Consider the following 18,270-nt stretch of genomic DNA (forward strand, 5'->3'; position numbering starts at 1 on the left):
CTGGACGGATTTGGCTGAAATTTGTAATGGAGATAGATAATATCCTGGATTAGCACATAGGCTACTTTTTATCCCGGAAAATCAAAGAGTTCCCACGGGATTTCGAAAAACCTAAATCCACGCGGGCGAAGTCGCGGGCATCGGCTAGTAATTGATAAAAATTAAAAATGCGGATGATCCTCAGCCTCATACTCCGATTGCCATCTCGACCTGCCGCGTACTATAAGGGTTTGTAGGTATGCTTACAGTAAACTAATATTAAATCGGTTATTGATAGTGCCGTGTACGCGAGAAGACTGATCAAAGCGCAAAGCGGAAACATCGACAAGTTTACTACAACTGCTTGGATACTTTAATAGGTACTCTATCAACTTAGATAAGCACAGTTTTACGATAAGTCTAGATATTTCCCGCCTATATGATTCTCAGCGCTTAAGTTCTAAACTTTTGTGCTAGAATTCTTTTTTAACCCCCGACCCAAAAAGAGGTGTGTTATAAGTTTAACGTGTGTATCTGTGTATCTGTCTGTGGCATCGTAGCTCCTAAACTAATGAACCGATTTTAATTGTTTTTTGTTGTTTGAAAGGTGGCTTGATTGAGAGTGCTCTTAGCTATAATCCAAGAAAATCAGTTCAGCCGTTTGAAAGTTATCAGCTCCTTTCTAGTTATTACTGTAACCTTCACTTGTCGGGGGTGTTATAAATTTTTGATTTACACTTGTATTATTATTCGATGATATGTTAAACTTTGATCTTAATTGGTGATGATGCAGTCTGAGATGGAAGTGGATCATGGGTTCATGAAGTGTAGATGGTAAATTGATATTGCAGGTAGGTATCAAGCATAGGCATTAATTTAGTTAGTTAAATTAGCAACAATGTGTTTAATATAGCAAACACACCCTCATTCAACTTGCGGAAGTGAAGCGACGAGGCTTCTTAGTGAAATTAATAGCATGGAACTGCATGCGGAACATTGGCAAGACAAACAGCCTGCCTGTGACGTCACACTTGCAGCTACTTGTACTAGTTGAGTTGTTGCTGGTTTTATGAGAACGTGGCTGTGAACCTAGCGAATTACTTTGTATGAAATTTTGTTTCTTTATTTTTTCTTTATTACAAATTCTGACGGACACCTTGTATGTGATATCACACTATTACCTAGTTCAACTGGTTGATCAATAGCTGGTTTTGTGGAAACATGTACAAAATTATCTATTTGATCTCGTCTTTGCCCGACGAAAACATAAGACGAAGTAGGAAGAAATTTTTATGTGAGCAAGCGAACACGTTTTTTGTCAGGTCTATGCAATGACTTGTAGAATAAATGATTAAGTACTAGAATTTGAAAAAAACGAACAGGAATTTGTAACTTATATACAAAATACGTAGTAGGTAGATACGAGCCACGGGAGTGCGAAATTATTTCTGTAATTTTACAGAATCAATGGGTTTTTACAATAAAAACGAATAGGAAATCAGCAATCAGATATTGTTGCTAACATTGCAAACCAAGCAGGCTCTTTTTTTTTGTTTTTTTTTTTTTGTATAAATACTTATAAAGACCGTAATGATCATATTTATAAAGATAACCTAATTTTCTTTTTTTATTTTCAAAATCTGCTAACATCATCGCGTATTTCGTGGCCCAAGCCTGATTACTCAGTTCATATCATACACGACATAAAATCTGTTATTTTCAGTGGCAACAGTAGTTTCTTTGTCGCTCTCGGGAGGATGCTCGGATTTCTGTCATTACAATTACCAATTACATTGTCATAAAATGTTCATGGCAGAAATTCCCTACTCAGCACTTATACAATAACTAATTATTAACTACAATAGAAAAAAAGAAAAAAATAGTACAGAAAATAAAGAGTATAAGAATTAATTCCAAACTCGCAAAGTTTATCATTTATTGAAGTCGTTCAACGAAAATATAAAAAAAGCCTTGGGCAGGAGTTTTGCCACAAGAGATTTTGTTAAAGAATGTAGAGACTAGAGAACCATAGGAAAACCATGGTTAGTTTACTTGATGATATAGGCTAATAATTGTTATGATTGTAGTAGACGCTTTGAACCAAAGTACCATAATATGCGTACCTAACTATGCTAGTTTCGACAATAGGTCAATTTTAATATCCATTGTTCGCGCCAACACTTGACATCACCAACAATCTATACCTACTTACTTAATTTTATTAAAAACTTGATGATGTCCACGTAGGCACAGGCGAAGGTTTATAAAAATCGTGTGAGATCTCTTGCATTTTCCGGCATGTAAAGTAGAGTATATTTGTCTTTGGAAAAGAAGCTAACTCTGTGCCATGCACTACTAGGTTTCGTCAACATCGGTAAATAGTAAGTAGGTGTTGACGGGGGTACTCAAACCCACATAATGCATTTACATGGTCTCTCTCGCGGTCATTAGTGGCATTTTTCGCATTAGCCAACGCCGCTAAAGCGTTTTTCGCCATCACTAATTACCCCCGTTAACGGCCTACCAGATTATGTAGGATCAAGACGAAAAAAACTTTTAAAGCGATTATTCCCAGTTTTAGTGCATTGTTTTGGAATTTGTGGGTGGAAATTTATTTCCGTGCCAAATACCGTAAATTTTATTTTTCTATAGAATAATAAGCAAGCGGGGTGTTAAATAATTACCTAGCATCTCCCATGAACATTGAAAATTAGCAGCACCAGAGAATTACCTTTGAATAACCCCATGTCAAAGACTGATAGAATTGAGTGAAAGAAGATGTTATGTTGTGCCGGCCCCTCAGAGTCAAGGAAAAGAGGAGGCAGAGAAGATCCTAGGTTCTACATAAGTTAATTCCATCGGAAAATCAGAAAATCGTCCAGAAATTATCATGCAACATCCCTAGCCTGTAGGTTTTTCTTCAACAGCAGTCATGCCCACCCTTTCTCACTCGTCGTTAAATCTTTTGAAACCGGGTTGCCTGGTAGAGATCGCTTCAAAGTGATAAGGCTGCCAAATTGTAGGGACCTTTTTATTTTTATAGATTTAGTTCATCATTTGTTAGCATTTTCGTTTTAACTAATTCATTCATGTCAATGACAGTTACGAAATTGACAGCCCTCGTCTAATGGACCTCCAAAGGAAAGGCGATCATTAATTTGTTGAAATTCCTCTGAGTTAGAAAAATTTAGTTTACAAAGCTATTCTTTCAACTTTACATCAATAGCTTTAGCTACCCCTATTAAAATCCTGCGCTTCGTCGAACAAAAACACAATCACCCAGAGTTTTAGAAAAGAGAAAAAAAGCAAAAAATGTAATTTCAGTTTCATTTACTTGGAATTGAGTTTTTCGTTTGCAGCGAATGTAAAGTTTGTCCGAAATTGTGTTAATTATCCCCCGGGTCCTTTTGTATTGGTGACAACGTTGAACTAAAAACAAAGTTGGGATAATAAAATGTATCGAGATTAGGATAAATGTGTATTTAGACGGACCCAGCAGAACCCGTCTTGTCGATGACACCACTGGACGACAACACTGTGGTGTCATTTACAATTATTCTTTGGTAACTTCACCGCTGAATATTGAGGTTCTACGTTAAATATATCAATTTATAGAGGCGGTGGTGTCGTTAGCAACAAGTGTAAATTAAAAATTTATAACACCCCCGACAAGTGAAGGTTACAGTAACTAGAAAAGAGCTGATAACTTTCAAACGGCTGAATCGATTTTCTTGGATTATAGCTTAGAACACTCTCGATTAAGCCACCTTTCAAACAAAAAAAAAAACTAAATTAAAATCGGTTCATTTGTTCAGGAGCTACTAGTTTAGGAGCTACGATGCCACAGACAGATACACAGATACACACGTCAAACTTATAATACCTCTCTTTTTGGGTCGGGGGTTAAAAATGTTATCAGGTAGAGGTCGTGTGTGAATGGTCTTGCTGCAGCTGACTGAAGTTGCTATGAATTATGATAGCCGCAGGTCAACGTGGTCGGCCGTACGAATTCCGCTAGTGGTAGGTAGGTACGTATTATGGTCGCGATGTTACCGATATTGACTATTGACGCATTCCCGACAGCCGTTGAGTGAGATTGGAAATTATGGTACGAGTACATGTAAAACGAATCACACGATACAATTTTGTGGCTGGCAACAATTTTTTCGCCATGGTTGCGCTTATAAGTCTTAATTCATTTATTGCAAAAAATACACGTGAAATGGTGTTGTGGCTCGTCTGAAAGTACCCTAAGCGTTTATTTTTATTTTTTTGCGTCTTTTGTAGCACGTTGCATTGTATTTTGGTGGAATTTTTAAGGTGCAAAGAAAACTAACTACCTACTTGGTACTTTTGTAGTCACACGGAATTCAGAATAGTTATTTAGAACTATCTAAGTTTAAAGATGTTTGTACTCGTGTGACGGCGCTCTCGGTGGCAAGATCGACATTGAAATTGGTACTTACGGACGATGTCTATCGCTTTTTTGAGCTATGATGCCCAGCCGATAGATAACTCGTCGAGCTGTTCGTACCTATTCTGATTTTTCTCTGAACAGATCCGACGTTTGTTTTTCGCCAATATGGACCAATTTGATGTTCTGCACAGTATTTTGTTTAAATCACTACCCATCACTACCTCTCTACTCATATTATAAAAGCGAAAGTGTGTTAGCGCAAGTTTGTCCTTCAATCATCTCGAATCGGATTAAAGTGTTTCTGGGCATGTCTATAGGTAAAGACCGGGAGAGTGACATATCCTGCTTTTTATCCCGGAAAATCAAAGAGTTCCCACGAGACTTTAAAAACCTAAAGACGAAGTCGCGAGCATCAGCTAGTTAAATAAATAAAGTAAGCCACTCTGTCTATAAGTTGCTACCTACTTAGTTTGTGTCGAATAGTTCCAATACCTCGAGGAATGCACAGAGAGCATAAAATTGAGAACAGTTATAGAAATGTTAAAGGGGCGGAGTTGTCAACGCGCAGATGTGTAGTAAAACATCAGTGCATACAGAGAAGACAATGTATAATATGTTCTCTTGTTTGTATTTGCATGGCGTTAAAGTTGAAGTCCTTTGAATGCTAGACATAATAATATTGTGTATTATATTGTGTAGTGATTATGTTATTTTCTATGAAACAAAGTACACAATTAAACCGTTTGCACGAGTGCTTTGCTGAAATCTGTTGACACGCTCGATTTTCTGGTTGAAGCGGAGCGGAGACGTGTTCAATAGAATAATAATCAGGTTATTGTTAGATGACTTGATAATTTTATTAATCAGGTGAATTATAAATTATTGAGCGCATCATCGCTCAATAATTTGATTGGTCAAAAATGCCTGTCTCCGCTCAGCTCCACTCCGCTCCTGTGAAAGCGCCCCCTTAAAGAAAATAGCTGATACCATTTCTATCATTTTAATTAGAATTCTGTGGCGAGAAGCATTCAGATGGGTTGCAATTTGCAAACTAACAAGTTTCACATTATTTGTATCAGATGCATATGAAACTGGTGTTTCGATGGAGAAGTTAGAATAGTTAAAATAGAACACTTCTGTTTCCACTTTAATTTTGTTTCCTTCGAGAAATCTTGCTCATATCCTGATGTTTTCATTGGAATATTTGCTATATAGTAGAATGTGAAAGTAATCAAGAAGGGTTGCAATCTAAGGATAAGCCTGCACTGCGAATATGCACCGAGCGATCATCTGCAGAATTCTGTGACATATGGAAATTGTATGGAATCGCACGCACTCGATACGCGCAAAAGTTTCATACAATATCCATGTTACAGAATTCTGCGGTAAAATCGAGCGGTGAGATTTTGCAGTGCAGATTTACCCAATGTTCCTTGTCGTAATAGGAACTACGACTTGCTTTTAACAGGGCTCTCTCCGTCACTTACTCAATACAATCGTAGTCCCAATTTCATTTGAATATTAAGCAACCAAAGTCCATGAAAATATTTTGCAAACATATTTAAGAAACTAATGTCTGTGCCTGTGGTATTTTAGATTTTTCTAAAAATATGTAGTTTTAAAATAACAGGGGCTCAAAGATTTGTACTTATGTGAATTTTTAAAACCGCGTAACTTTGAAACTGAATATTTCAACGGAAAGGAAAACCACAGGCATAGATATTAGTTCCCGGAACGTTTCTACAAAATTCCATTGAGTACGATTGGTTAGTATTCCAATGAGAGACGAACTACGTTTGTATGGAGCGAGTGACGGAGAGACCCCTCTTAATAACGTGTTTTGTTTAAAATGCCACATAATATACGCGGGAAAATCTACGTGTTTATCTCATGTTTAGATTACGTATATGTATATGACGTCCCATGTTTAACCTCTGTATATACCTACGCTTCATGTTGTTTAGCATCTTTTTTTGTGGCAGATACAAACGTTTTACATGCGAACCGTTTTTCCGAATGATAAACAATTAGTAGTCACACATTGATGGCATACACAAGTTCACACGACCTAAATAGCGGCTATAACGCTCAACACAACACTAACTACCGGTTATCGCTCTGTAAGGACTTGTTCACATTACCTGTTATTTGACTAAGACAAATTAGTATGGAACTCTCTCTATCCTATTTTAATTCGTATACACATAAGTATAATAATAAATATTGAGTATCCCGAGCTATCACACTAATATTATAAAGGCGAAAGTTTGTACGTGTGTGTGTGTGTGTGTATGTTTGTTACTCCTTCACGCAAAAACTACTGGACGGATTGGGCTGAAATTTAGAATGGAGATAGATTATACTCTGGATTAGCTCATAGGCTACTTTTTATCCCGGAAAATGAAAGCGTTCCTACGGGATTTAAAAAAACTACATCCACGCGAACGAAGTCGCGGGCATCAGCTAGTAGTAAAATAAATTCGTCTCATTCAGACTCCATCGATACTTAAAACTTTGTCACAGTCACTACTTTGTCGGTAGGCTTTACATTTCAATCGCCATAAGCAGGTCTGGTGTGTGTGTCTAAATAATTTTTATTTATTGCAAGATAGGCTTACGCTTGAGAATCTGGTTAATAAAAAGCAGAGATGAATTAGTAGGTATAGCTTGGAGAGCGCTTGCCCATTACCTTGAAGTTATTTAGGTTATATGTTTCAGGAAACACGGACGCCGCGCCGGAAGGGCATTCCACTCCTTAGCGGTTTCTACGTGCGTGCCACGTTGGGTAAAAACGTTTTTTTTTTAAATTATTGATTAGCGTTTGCCTGCAATCAGACCTCTTAGCAATATTAAGACCTAGTTGACTGGTCTCCCCTAACTATTCATACTCCGACAGCAATGTCTATCAAACATAAAACACTGTGCACTAGCCTTTACCGCACTGAAAGTCGTGCCCACCGTAGTTTAGTGGCAATCACGCATAACAGTGCGCTTTGTATGTTGCGACCAAAATACCAAATCGTAATCGTTATCGATTGTGGGTATTACTCGTATCTACAATGCGGCTATTCACACGAAAGCTTTTACGTTTTCCGGGCATGTCCAAAAATCTTTTCTAAAAAAATTTTTTAACGTCAACTATGTTCCATAGATAATATTTTCAATAGAGATATATACTATTTTATTAATCCGCTTGGTATTCCTCTATCTGCTTCTCAAAACATGGTGAGAAAATCTTCTCAATTGTGAGTAGGTAATCTTCGCTGGCGCTTATTTAGCTCAACAGCTAAGTAAGAGGTAGTCCACTAAATAAATACCTTTTTAACCCCCGACTTAAAAAGAGGGGTGTTATAAGTTTGACGTGTTTATCTGTGTATCTGTCTGTGGCATCGTAGCTCCTGAACTAATGAACCGATTTTAATTTAGTTTTTTTTTTTTTTGTTTGAAAGGTGGCTTGATCGAGAGTGTTCTTAGCTCTAATCCAAGAAAATCGGTTTAGCCGTTTGAAAGTTATCAGCTCTTTTCTAAATACTGTAACCTTCACTTGTCGGGGGTGTTATAAATTTTTAATTTACACTTCTTGTTGTAGGTGTCACCGACCACACTGCTCAGCAGAGTGCGCGGGCGTGGCAGAACAACGAGAGCGCCATTTGGTATCAAAAATTTTAGTGATAAGATTAAAAAATGTAAATAAGTGGTACTTATATTTATATTTCCAAGATTCTGTTAAATTTATGTTTATATGAATAAATTTATAATACCAGAGTTGAGTTGTATTTCTTTTTGATGTGCCCTAAATCTTAATGGATTTGTAAACCTGGGTTGCCATAATAATTTATATATTATGGAAACTTCTATTCAAAGTAGAAAGCGCTTCATAACGAAGCCTGATAAAAACCTGAAAGCACTCCGAAAGGCTCACTCCAGTAAGGGACAACCATGAGTAGAACCTAGTGCTGAAAGTGGTTATAGCCTTTAAGTTCTTGGTCCAGCAATCATGATCATCATTATCAACCGATAGCCCACTGCTAGACCTAAATCCATAGATCTAGATCTCGATACACAAAGAGCAAACATCAACTGTTTTCTATAAGCGGAGGCTTCAGCATAACACACTCGAAACAAAAGTTTGTACGGGTTTATTATTACAAAACTTTTAGAACTTCCACATAAGATTCATCGGCTAACATCCTTAGACTGAAGGAAAAAGAAACTATTCCTAGATGGGTCAGATTTCGAAGCCGGTCTGGAGAAGCAATCTAAACAGAAGCAGCCGATCACTTGACATTAACGCCAGCTAGGGCTTGATGACAAAATAGGACAGCTATACACTGTGACGTACGTGGTCACCTCTGATTGGTTGACGATTGCTTTACTATGGGCTGCAATGCATTATTGGAAAAAGAATACCATAAATCAAACAAATTATAGCAACTTTAATGATTTATGCAGTTTTATCGCAATCGACCAGCTGATCGCATTGAATTTAGGCTTCAGCATAACTGTTCAAGTTAACTATACTGTGTGAAAATCCTACAATGATGGCGCAACCAGTCGTGCTACCAACAAGATGTGCAGAGCGCTGTGGTCCTCACCTGGTGTCCGCTTGGTTGCGCTTTGTGTCGACGATCGGGACCACCCGCTGGTGGTGCATCCACACATACATACATACATACATTGTACATACGAGCAATGTGCCGAAGGGACATGCCTAGTAGCGCAAGTAGCGCTCGAGTGAGTGTGATGCCAAATAGTTATATACATAGTACTAATAGAGAGAGCTATATTATGCTATTTTATACCTATGTATAGAGATTGTTCTCACCCTGGTGTCTGCTCTGGAGTATCTCATCAAAACCTATAACTAACCAAACTAAGATCAAGACAACCGATGGCGCCGGCATGGAGTCTTAGTCATCGGCCTTAGAAACGAGGAAGCAACGTCGTGCTTCGTACAGGAGCTTTAGTTAATTTTACTGACCATTGGTATATGGCTCCGTCTATTTTTTTCCTTTAGTCCTTGCTAATACATATCAGTTTAATAAACTATACTTCTTAAGCGATCTGAAGTAAGAGTGAGTGGGATATTTATACCGATAATAATATTTTTAGACGCCTATATCAAACGGTTGATGGCTATATAATTCAAATTGGCTCCTCATAATGGCTCCTTCGAACAATGTAAGCACAATAAAGTAATAAACGGTCTACCTACTTCCAAAATCCTTTTCACAAAAGTCACGTATTTCATTTCGAATTCAAATTGCTCGATATGAGCCCGAAGTCGAAAATCAAATTCCTTTCGACGAAGTATGAAGTATTATAATTGAGAATTTATGCCTTTTGTTGGCACTCCCAATTTTTTCCAATAATGTTTTGTTATTGGAAAATTTACATACGGCAATTTGAAGAGCCTGTATGTCGTTAGCCCACTCAATGTTCTACTGTTGAAGATGACGCAATTCCATGAATATTATCCATTTTTAGGGTTCCGTATCTCTAGAGCGAAAAAGGAACCCTCAGAGTATCACTTCGTTGTCTGTCTGTCTGTCAAAACCCGTCAAGGGAATCAAAACCTATAGGGTCTTGTTCACCTTTTGGGTATGGATATGGAAAGGCAGGTAGCAATGTCTTTTAACACAAATAAACGAAAAAATCCGAAAACCGTAAAGTGGCTAGGTTCATCACAAAAAAATAATAGTATTATTTCTTGTATGATGGTACGGAACTCTTCGTGTGCGAGTCCAACTCGCACTTGACCGATTTAATTTTTCATAAACGAGATTGAATTTTTCAACAAAACTTTTTTCTTATAGCTTTTTACCGAATAATGAAGGTACAAACATACGTATGAATTTCAATTATAGGTAGGATGTTAAAATTGGAATACTCGAAATACTCAAAAAAAAAATATACAGGGTGGTCAAAAAGTCGTGGATCAAACGAAATAGGGAGATAGAGGAGGTCATTTCCAGCAAAAAATATTTCTACAGCATGGCCTTATTTAAATTGCCCTAAGAGTTATGAATATTTTTGAGATTTTTAACAAAATACCAGATTCTCTTACAATTAGACTAATTTAAAAAAAATGAGATAAAAAATAATAAAACAAACGATGCTGTGTCATTACTAGATAATGTATCAGCACTACAAACCTTCTATTGAGGCTCTGGGTGCCAAATTACAAGAGCAATTAATTTTTTTCCAAAACTTTTAAAGCGTTACCAAAAATTTAATGTCACTTTAAAAGCGCACTGTGAAAAAAAAATGTACTACGGAAAAGTGACCCTGTATCAGAAAAACTTGCTGATTTAATGCCAATTTAAATGAGGTATAACACATTACTCTTTGTTTCGTAATTCTGGTATTATAATTGTTTTTTCATATCAAGGTGCAAATTTCAGTAGATTAGTTTAATTCAAAATAATTTTGAAGATTATCATGCTGCTAGTTAAACTGCTAGTTTTTTGTACGTTGGAATGCTAGAAACTAGTCACACTTAAAATTTGTGAAAAGAATAGAAACTCTTCACTACCACCTCGTGCCAGAACCACCCAGAACTACCCAGAACGCCCGTCTTGCAAGTAGTTCATCTTTTCTAGGAAACAAAAGGATAAAAAAACTATGCCTCTCGTTCACACTAATCATCATTTCTATTTGCATTGTTGGAATAAGGAAGGATTTGAAAGAGAGGCATAGTTTTTTTATCCTTTTGTTTCCTAGAAAAGAGGGCGTTCTGGGTAGTTCTGGCACGTGGTGGTAGTGAACAGTTTCTGTTCTTTTCACAAATTTTAAGTGTGACAAGCACAGTGATGTTTCTAGCATTCCAACGTACAAAAAACTAGCAGTTTAACTAGCAGCATGATAATCTTCAAAATTATTTTGAATTAAACTAATCTACTGAAATTTGCACCTTGATATGAAAAAACAATTATAATACCAGAATTACGAAACAAAGAGTAATGTGTTATACCTCATTTAAATTGGCATTAAATCAGCAAGTTTTTCTGATACAGGGTCACTTTTCCGTAGTACATTTTTTTTTCACAGTGCGCTTTTAAAGTGACATTAAATTTTTGGTAACGCTTTAAAAGTTTTGGAAAAAAATTAATTGCTCTTGTAATTTGGCACCCAGAGCCTCAATAGAAGGTTTGTAGTGCTGATACATTATCTAGTAATGACACAGCATCGTTTGTTTTATTATTTTTTATCTCATTTTTTTTAAATTAGTCTAATTGTAAGAGAATCTGGTATTTTGTTAAAAATCTCAAAAATATTCATAACTCTTAGGGCAATTTAAATAAGGCCATGCTGTAGAAATATTTTTTGCTGGAAATGTCCTCTTCTATCTCCCTATTGCATTTGATCCACGACTTTTTGACCACCCTGTATATAAAAAATGTTGCCTCACACTGCTAATATTATTATACGAAAGAGCTGTTTTGTTTTGTTTGGTTAGTTTTCCTTTCATGAAGCAGCGAATCAACGGGTTGGTTTGATTTTTGCATAGAAAGATGTGGAGATAAACAACTCGGGAGTGATATTGGCTACTCTTTATCCTGAAAAAAGGGGATGACCTAAATCCACACTCGAATGAACTTCAATCGAATAGAAATCTTCGCTCAAATATTATTCTATCTATCAAATACTTGGTTGCAGCATCAGTGATGCAAACAAAGCTATGCGTTTAGAGAAAATTATTTTCCGTACTAAAAATAACAATTTCTCTGCATTTAAAGACAACTTTAAGAACCCCATGGAGTCGTGAGTTGCAATAACATTTAGTTGCCACATTCAAAACGCCTGTTTTTAGATTTCTCGAATCATAAACGCTAAGCTTTACTTGCATTAGTCCCAATGGATACCTGCACAGAACAATATTCAGAGAAAATTATTATTTATTCACGCATTAATTTAGACTCTGTTGCTTCAAACATAGGGTTTAAAATGCGTTGGTATATTTGTTTCATGCGATGCAATTGTAAACAATGTAAGTTGGTTGTTTCGCTTATTTGCATTTCACAATGGTTGTGAAGTTATCGTTACTTTACTGTCATTATACTGTATTTAAAACGGATTATAGTTCATTTATTTTAACCTCGCATTAGATTTAAGAGACGATAACTATTAGTAACTAGTTATCAGCGCACTTTTTTCACTTTATTGCACAACTAAATAAGACAGACATAATATTATGAACATAATCGTCTGTTACAAAGTTAACCTGTAATTAAATGTATTGCCTTGTTAAGGAAGTTAACGCCTTGTTAGTGCATGGTGGAACACTCATTTCCATTTACAGTCTGTTAAACCATTTGACAGGATGTCAAATTAACAAACAGTATGGTGAAATCGGGTCTCAAGGCTTTTTTGACAGGTGAAGCCTTGAGGTTTTCGAAGTTTCCTGGCGTGAAATGTAGTATTAGCACAGAGTAAGTATGGTAAGTTATTACCTACCAAGATTCGATGAAGTCGTCTAGACAGAGCAATTGTGCGGTAACCGGAACGTGCGTCCCAGGATCTTCATTAGTAATGCCGCGACATTTACCACGAGATGAAACTTTCATCTCATCATGAAAGGCGTCGGACTACTGTATCTCCTTATACTGTGGTATTAGTATTGAAGAGTTCACTCTGGTATTTATTAGTAAGTTGCTAAAAAATCGGCATCACGTTGTCTCGTAATTGACAAAGCAGATACGTGGTAGATACCTACCTACTATGCCGAGTTTCTTGCTGGTTCTTCTCGGTAGGAAAGGCATTCCGAACCAGTGGTAGATGCTTTTGACGATTCGAAAGAACTTGTAAAAGTCTAATTGAATAAAAACATTTTGAATTTGAATTTGAATATGTATAATTCCCATAACTTTATAGCACTAGTTGATAGCGGCGACTTGCTCCGCGTGCATTTAGTTTTTCAAATTCATGTGGGAATTCCATAATTTTCCGGGATGTCTGTATCCTATGTCAGTCTGCAAGGTATCGACTATCTTTGTGCCAAACACCAAGATGAGAGATTGTGCAGTGATTTTTTTTAAATTCAGATAAAAGTTAGCCCTTGACTACAATCTCACCTGTTGGTAAGCGACGGTGCAGTCTAAGATGGAAGCGGACTAACCTGGAAGGGATATGGCAGTTTTAATTAAACCCATACCTCTTTGGTTTTTACACGGCATGGTACCGGAACGCTTAATCGCTTGGCGGCACGGCTTTGCCGGTGGGGTGGTAACTAGCCACGGCCAAAGCCTTCCACCAGACCAGACCAGAAATTAAGAAATTAATAAAATTCTAAACACCTGCAGGACTTGAACCCGGGACCTCCCATTAATAAGACAACAGCGCTTAGTAAAATCTATTCTGTGACACGAAGAAAGACACAGAAAGACGCTTGTTGTGAAGGCAATTTCATTTATAAAGTAACACAGTATCTGAGAGGTTCTCAAACTTTAGATCTCGCGGTCTTGGACTTATGCCCCGACTGAAAACGGCTTACCTACTTCAAAATTGAACAAACTTTGGAATGCTCCCGGTTCCAGACTTGAGTGAGAGTTGAGAGGGACTTCAGTTCTTAGTTTCTATATTTTATATTGAGTTATATACTTAAGCATCAAAAATAAGCAATAACTTTGCCTACATTATTTAATTATGTTGCCTCTGTAAACTATCTAGATAGAATAAATGGTTTATCTTATAATTGATTTGTAAAATTAATACAAAATGTAACCAGAACTCTAACAAAAACTTAAGGTTATTATTATACCACTTAAACACAATCCAACGCCAATAACCATTTGCTTTATTTTGTAGTTTTATTATTTTTCAAACCCGCAATGTATAGCGTGCAAAACTCGGCTCAATGCCACACCTACGACGCGGCATTCACTTCGAGTGACCTATTTACGGAACGTTCGTTGACCTCTAGTGTCAGTCAGATGAACTTTTATATATACAGGATTTTTAATTTTTTTTCCTATTTTTTTATGGTCTTACCAGTAATTCATCAGTACTATCACCTCGTTTCTTATAGCGTTTTAGTTACACCCTGTATGTATTTGATTTCCGGAACGAGCCCAACAATTTTATTTAAGTTTCATATACTGTATGCACATTATAATTGTAGCCGCAAATTAACGTTTTGGCACAAGATGGAAAACAGAGTAAAGTTTCGGAAGCTGCTCCTACTCTTGTCGTTAACTACGTCGCCATGTTTCAATGCTGAGAGCTGCGAATGGGAGAATTCATGCAACGAGCACTCACAAGTTAGATAAGTAATATCAACTTGTATGAAACACATTTAAGTTTTGAATGCGTGCGAAGATTTTGAATACTTAAGTATCGAATTCTTAAAGTTAAACAAAGTATCTAAGTATTGAAACGAATACTTAAATATTTTATTTTTAAAAGATATACCTACTACCATAATTATTTCACCAAAGGTTGCTTGTAAGAGATTGCTTTAGCAATATAGCCGCCTTTGCACCCTCTTGTAAAAGTTGCTTATGTGTTTTCTGTGTATGTATATGTTTGTGTGTGTAATAAAGAATTCTAAATAAATAAATAAAATATACTTATATTATTTGAATCGTTTGATTTGTTCCTATGTTGTCATACTATAGAAATTGTGTAGGCTAAGTTTATAGTATAGTTCCACGGCGTCCACGTCACTCGGTTCAGGGTCCTGGCTGAAAATTAGTGCTATTTGCTTTATTAACCCCCGACCCAAAAAGAGGGGTTTTATAAGTTTGACGTGTGTATCTTAAAATGGGGGTGTTATAAATTAAAAAATTATGACACCCCCGACAAATGAAGGTTACAGTAACTAGAAAAGAGCTAATAACTTTCAAACGGCTAAACCAATTTTCTTGGATTAGAGCTAACAGCACTCTCGTTCAAACAAAAGCCACCTCTCAAACAAAAAAAAAACTAAATTACAATCGGTTCATTAGTTTAGGAGCTATGATGCCACAGACAGATACACAGATACACAGACACACAGATACATAGATACACTGATACACACGTCAAACTTATAACACCCCTCTTTTTGGGTCAGTGTTTAAAAATTACGCCATTACATTTCAATTTAAGTTTCTCATACAATAAATTGCAATTTACCTTAAGTCCCATCTGCTATTCTAATTATATATCAAGGTGCAAGTTTTCTGCGATAATTTCACAACAAACGCGGAATGCAAATAAGAGAAACAACCAATTTACACTGTTTATTCGCATTGCGGATGATAAAAATAGTACACGATTTTGAACTTTAAACACAGAAAAAATAGAGTTTACTTCGGTTTGTCGTCAGATAATAATTTTCCCTTGAACATTGTTTCGCTCAGGTATACCATTGAGACTAATGTAAGAAGAGCTTAACGCTTATGACTTGAGAAATCTAAAAAGCGGCAATTTAATCCCTTTGACAAATTGAGTTTCTATTGCGTTTGCTTGTGGTATTGGCAGACTGTAGCAAATAGGTACCTACCATGTACCTACACTCATATTCAACCTTTATTTCAACCTTTTTCGACTTCATGGGATATCTTTACTGCTAGACGAAGATTTTGGGATACAATCTAGCTAACCTACATTAATCGTCGCTTGTATTTATATCATCATCATCGGCCAACCCAACGCCAGCCTACTACTGGGCACGGGTCTACTCACAAAATGAGAATGGTTAAGGTCTAGCCCACCACGCTGGCCAAGTGCAGATTGGCAGACTTCATACACCTTTGAGAACATCATGGAGAATTTTCAGGTGTGCGGGTTTCCTCATGATGTTTTCCTTCACCCTTAAAGCAAGTGATATATAATGGCTTTAAACGCACATAACTTCCAAACTAGAGGTTAGGGATTAGATTAGTTTTGTAAAAGTAAAACAAGAGAAACTGAAACAGCTCGATCTCATACCATTGTTACCAGGTAACATGGAATGTTATCTACATAAATTAAGGTTATAGCTATAACGCACATCCCTAATTAGAATTACCCACTAAGAAAAGGTTTTAAGAAAATTCCAAACGTTTAAAAAATCTACGCGGACGAAATCACAAACTAGTTTCCTACTGAAAACCATTTCGAAACTCCTAAACCTAATGTTCTATCTACTGCTATTCAACTACGTAATATATTGTTACATTATCCTACAAATACTACTCATTTGATATTATAACATGATATCAGTATAGCTATTATGTAACGGAAGCCGTTTCTCAGAATGTATCTCATGTTTTCGCGTACTAACTCGATGGGATCAGCTTTATGTAGCCAACCGAACTTTATAGGTAACCTTAGTAACTATTTGTAGAGCCATTAGATATGCGAATAATGGATTATATTTTGAGGGAGAAAATAGTACATAATCTGCTGACTTTTTTTAACAAACGAGTAGGTACTGAGTACGTCTCTTGCACATTACCGATATTGACAGAGTGAGATGGGTGATTGTAAAGGGTGGAGCCAATGCCTTTGTTCCTGTTTAAAATTATAACGGCCCGTTCATATTGAATACTCCTAAAATGTACTGTACAGAAAATATAATTATTTTTCAAATTTTTTTTTAAATTTTTTTTTCAACAATACCGTCTGGGTTCACTCACTAAAACACGTGCGACGCGCAGGTAGTCGATGGTTACATATTAATCTCTGGTCGATGGGACAAATGAATATCCATGCAGCTATGGCATTTGTGTGAAACGGACTTTATGTTGATTACGTTGACCAATGACAACGTAGTCAAAATTTTCGGTACTCGTCTGTTAAAAAAACAGACTATAGCTAATTTTGGGTTAGATAGCGATGGGTTGAGATGACGATGTGCTATGTGTTATTTTTGCATAATTTCGCGCTTTTCGCGGCCCCAATATGTAGTAAGCTGACAGCTGATACTGAGATGGCGACATTTTACGACGACAATCTTTGCTACGCTAATCGGGTTGACATGTCCCTTGACTCAGTACACACGATAATAAACCTTACAGCCACTGATATAGTGAATATTATCCTGTGGAGGTTTATTTATTGACGTGATTGTGGTATGCGATTAATAAAATGTGTGTCATGAAGTATTTTGTGCTATGGAATGTTCATGATGTCAAAATGCACCCTTATGGAATATCATAATATATGGTGTACATGACCTTAGCTTACTATATTCATTCAATAGCCGGGATAGCTTAGTAGTTAAGATATTCACTTCCTATTCGGGAGGTCTAGGGTTCGGTGCTGGGTATACACTTCAATTTTTCGAAATTATGTGTGTTTTAAACAATTTAATATGACTAGCTTTATGGGTGAAGGAAAGCATCGTGCGGAAACCTGCCACCCGGAGGCATGTTCCCTATAATGTTTTCATTTTTCAAAGGGGTGTAAGTCTGCCAATCCGCACATAACCAGCGTGGTGGACTGTGACCTTAGCCTTTCTCATTCCGAGAAGAGACCTATACTCGGTGTTGGCCCGCGATGGGTGCTTCATGATGAAGAGGATATCATTTCGACATTTTCTCCAAATGGAGGTGAAAATCATAAAGTCGTTGGTCCTGATCTCTCTCCCGTCATGTCAGACGTCGCCACATCAGACTATGAGAGTGACGGAATAGAGAGTGCATCTGTTTTTGCACACACACTTGTGTACTATAGTCAAGTATTTTCTGCACAGTTCGCTGCAGTGGCGAAATTCAGAAACGAGGCAGCTAAGTAGAATAGAATAGAAAAGAATAGAATTAACTTTATTCATTGGATCAACATACAGCTAATACAAAACACACTTAAAATATAAAACTTAAAAAATAAATAAAACTTAAAATATAAAATATAAAACTTAAAAACTAACTTAACTTAAACATGGTGTTGAGTACCTGCTATATGTTGTG

This window comes from Maniola jurtina, chromosome 5, assembly GCF_905333055.1.
Source record: "Maniola jurtina chromosome 5, ilManJurt1.1, whole genome shotgun sequence".
NCBI lineage: Eukaryota > Metazoa > Arthropoda > Insecta > Lepidoptera > Nymphalidae > Maniola > Maniola jurtina.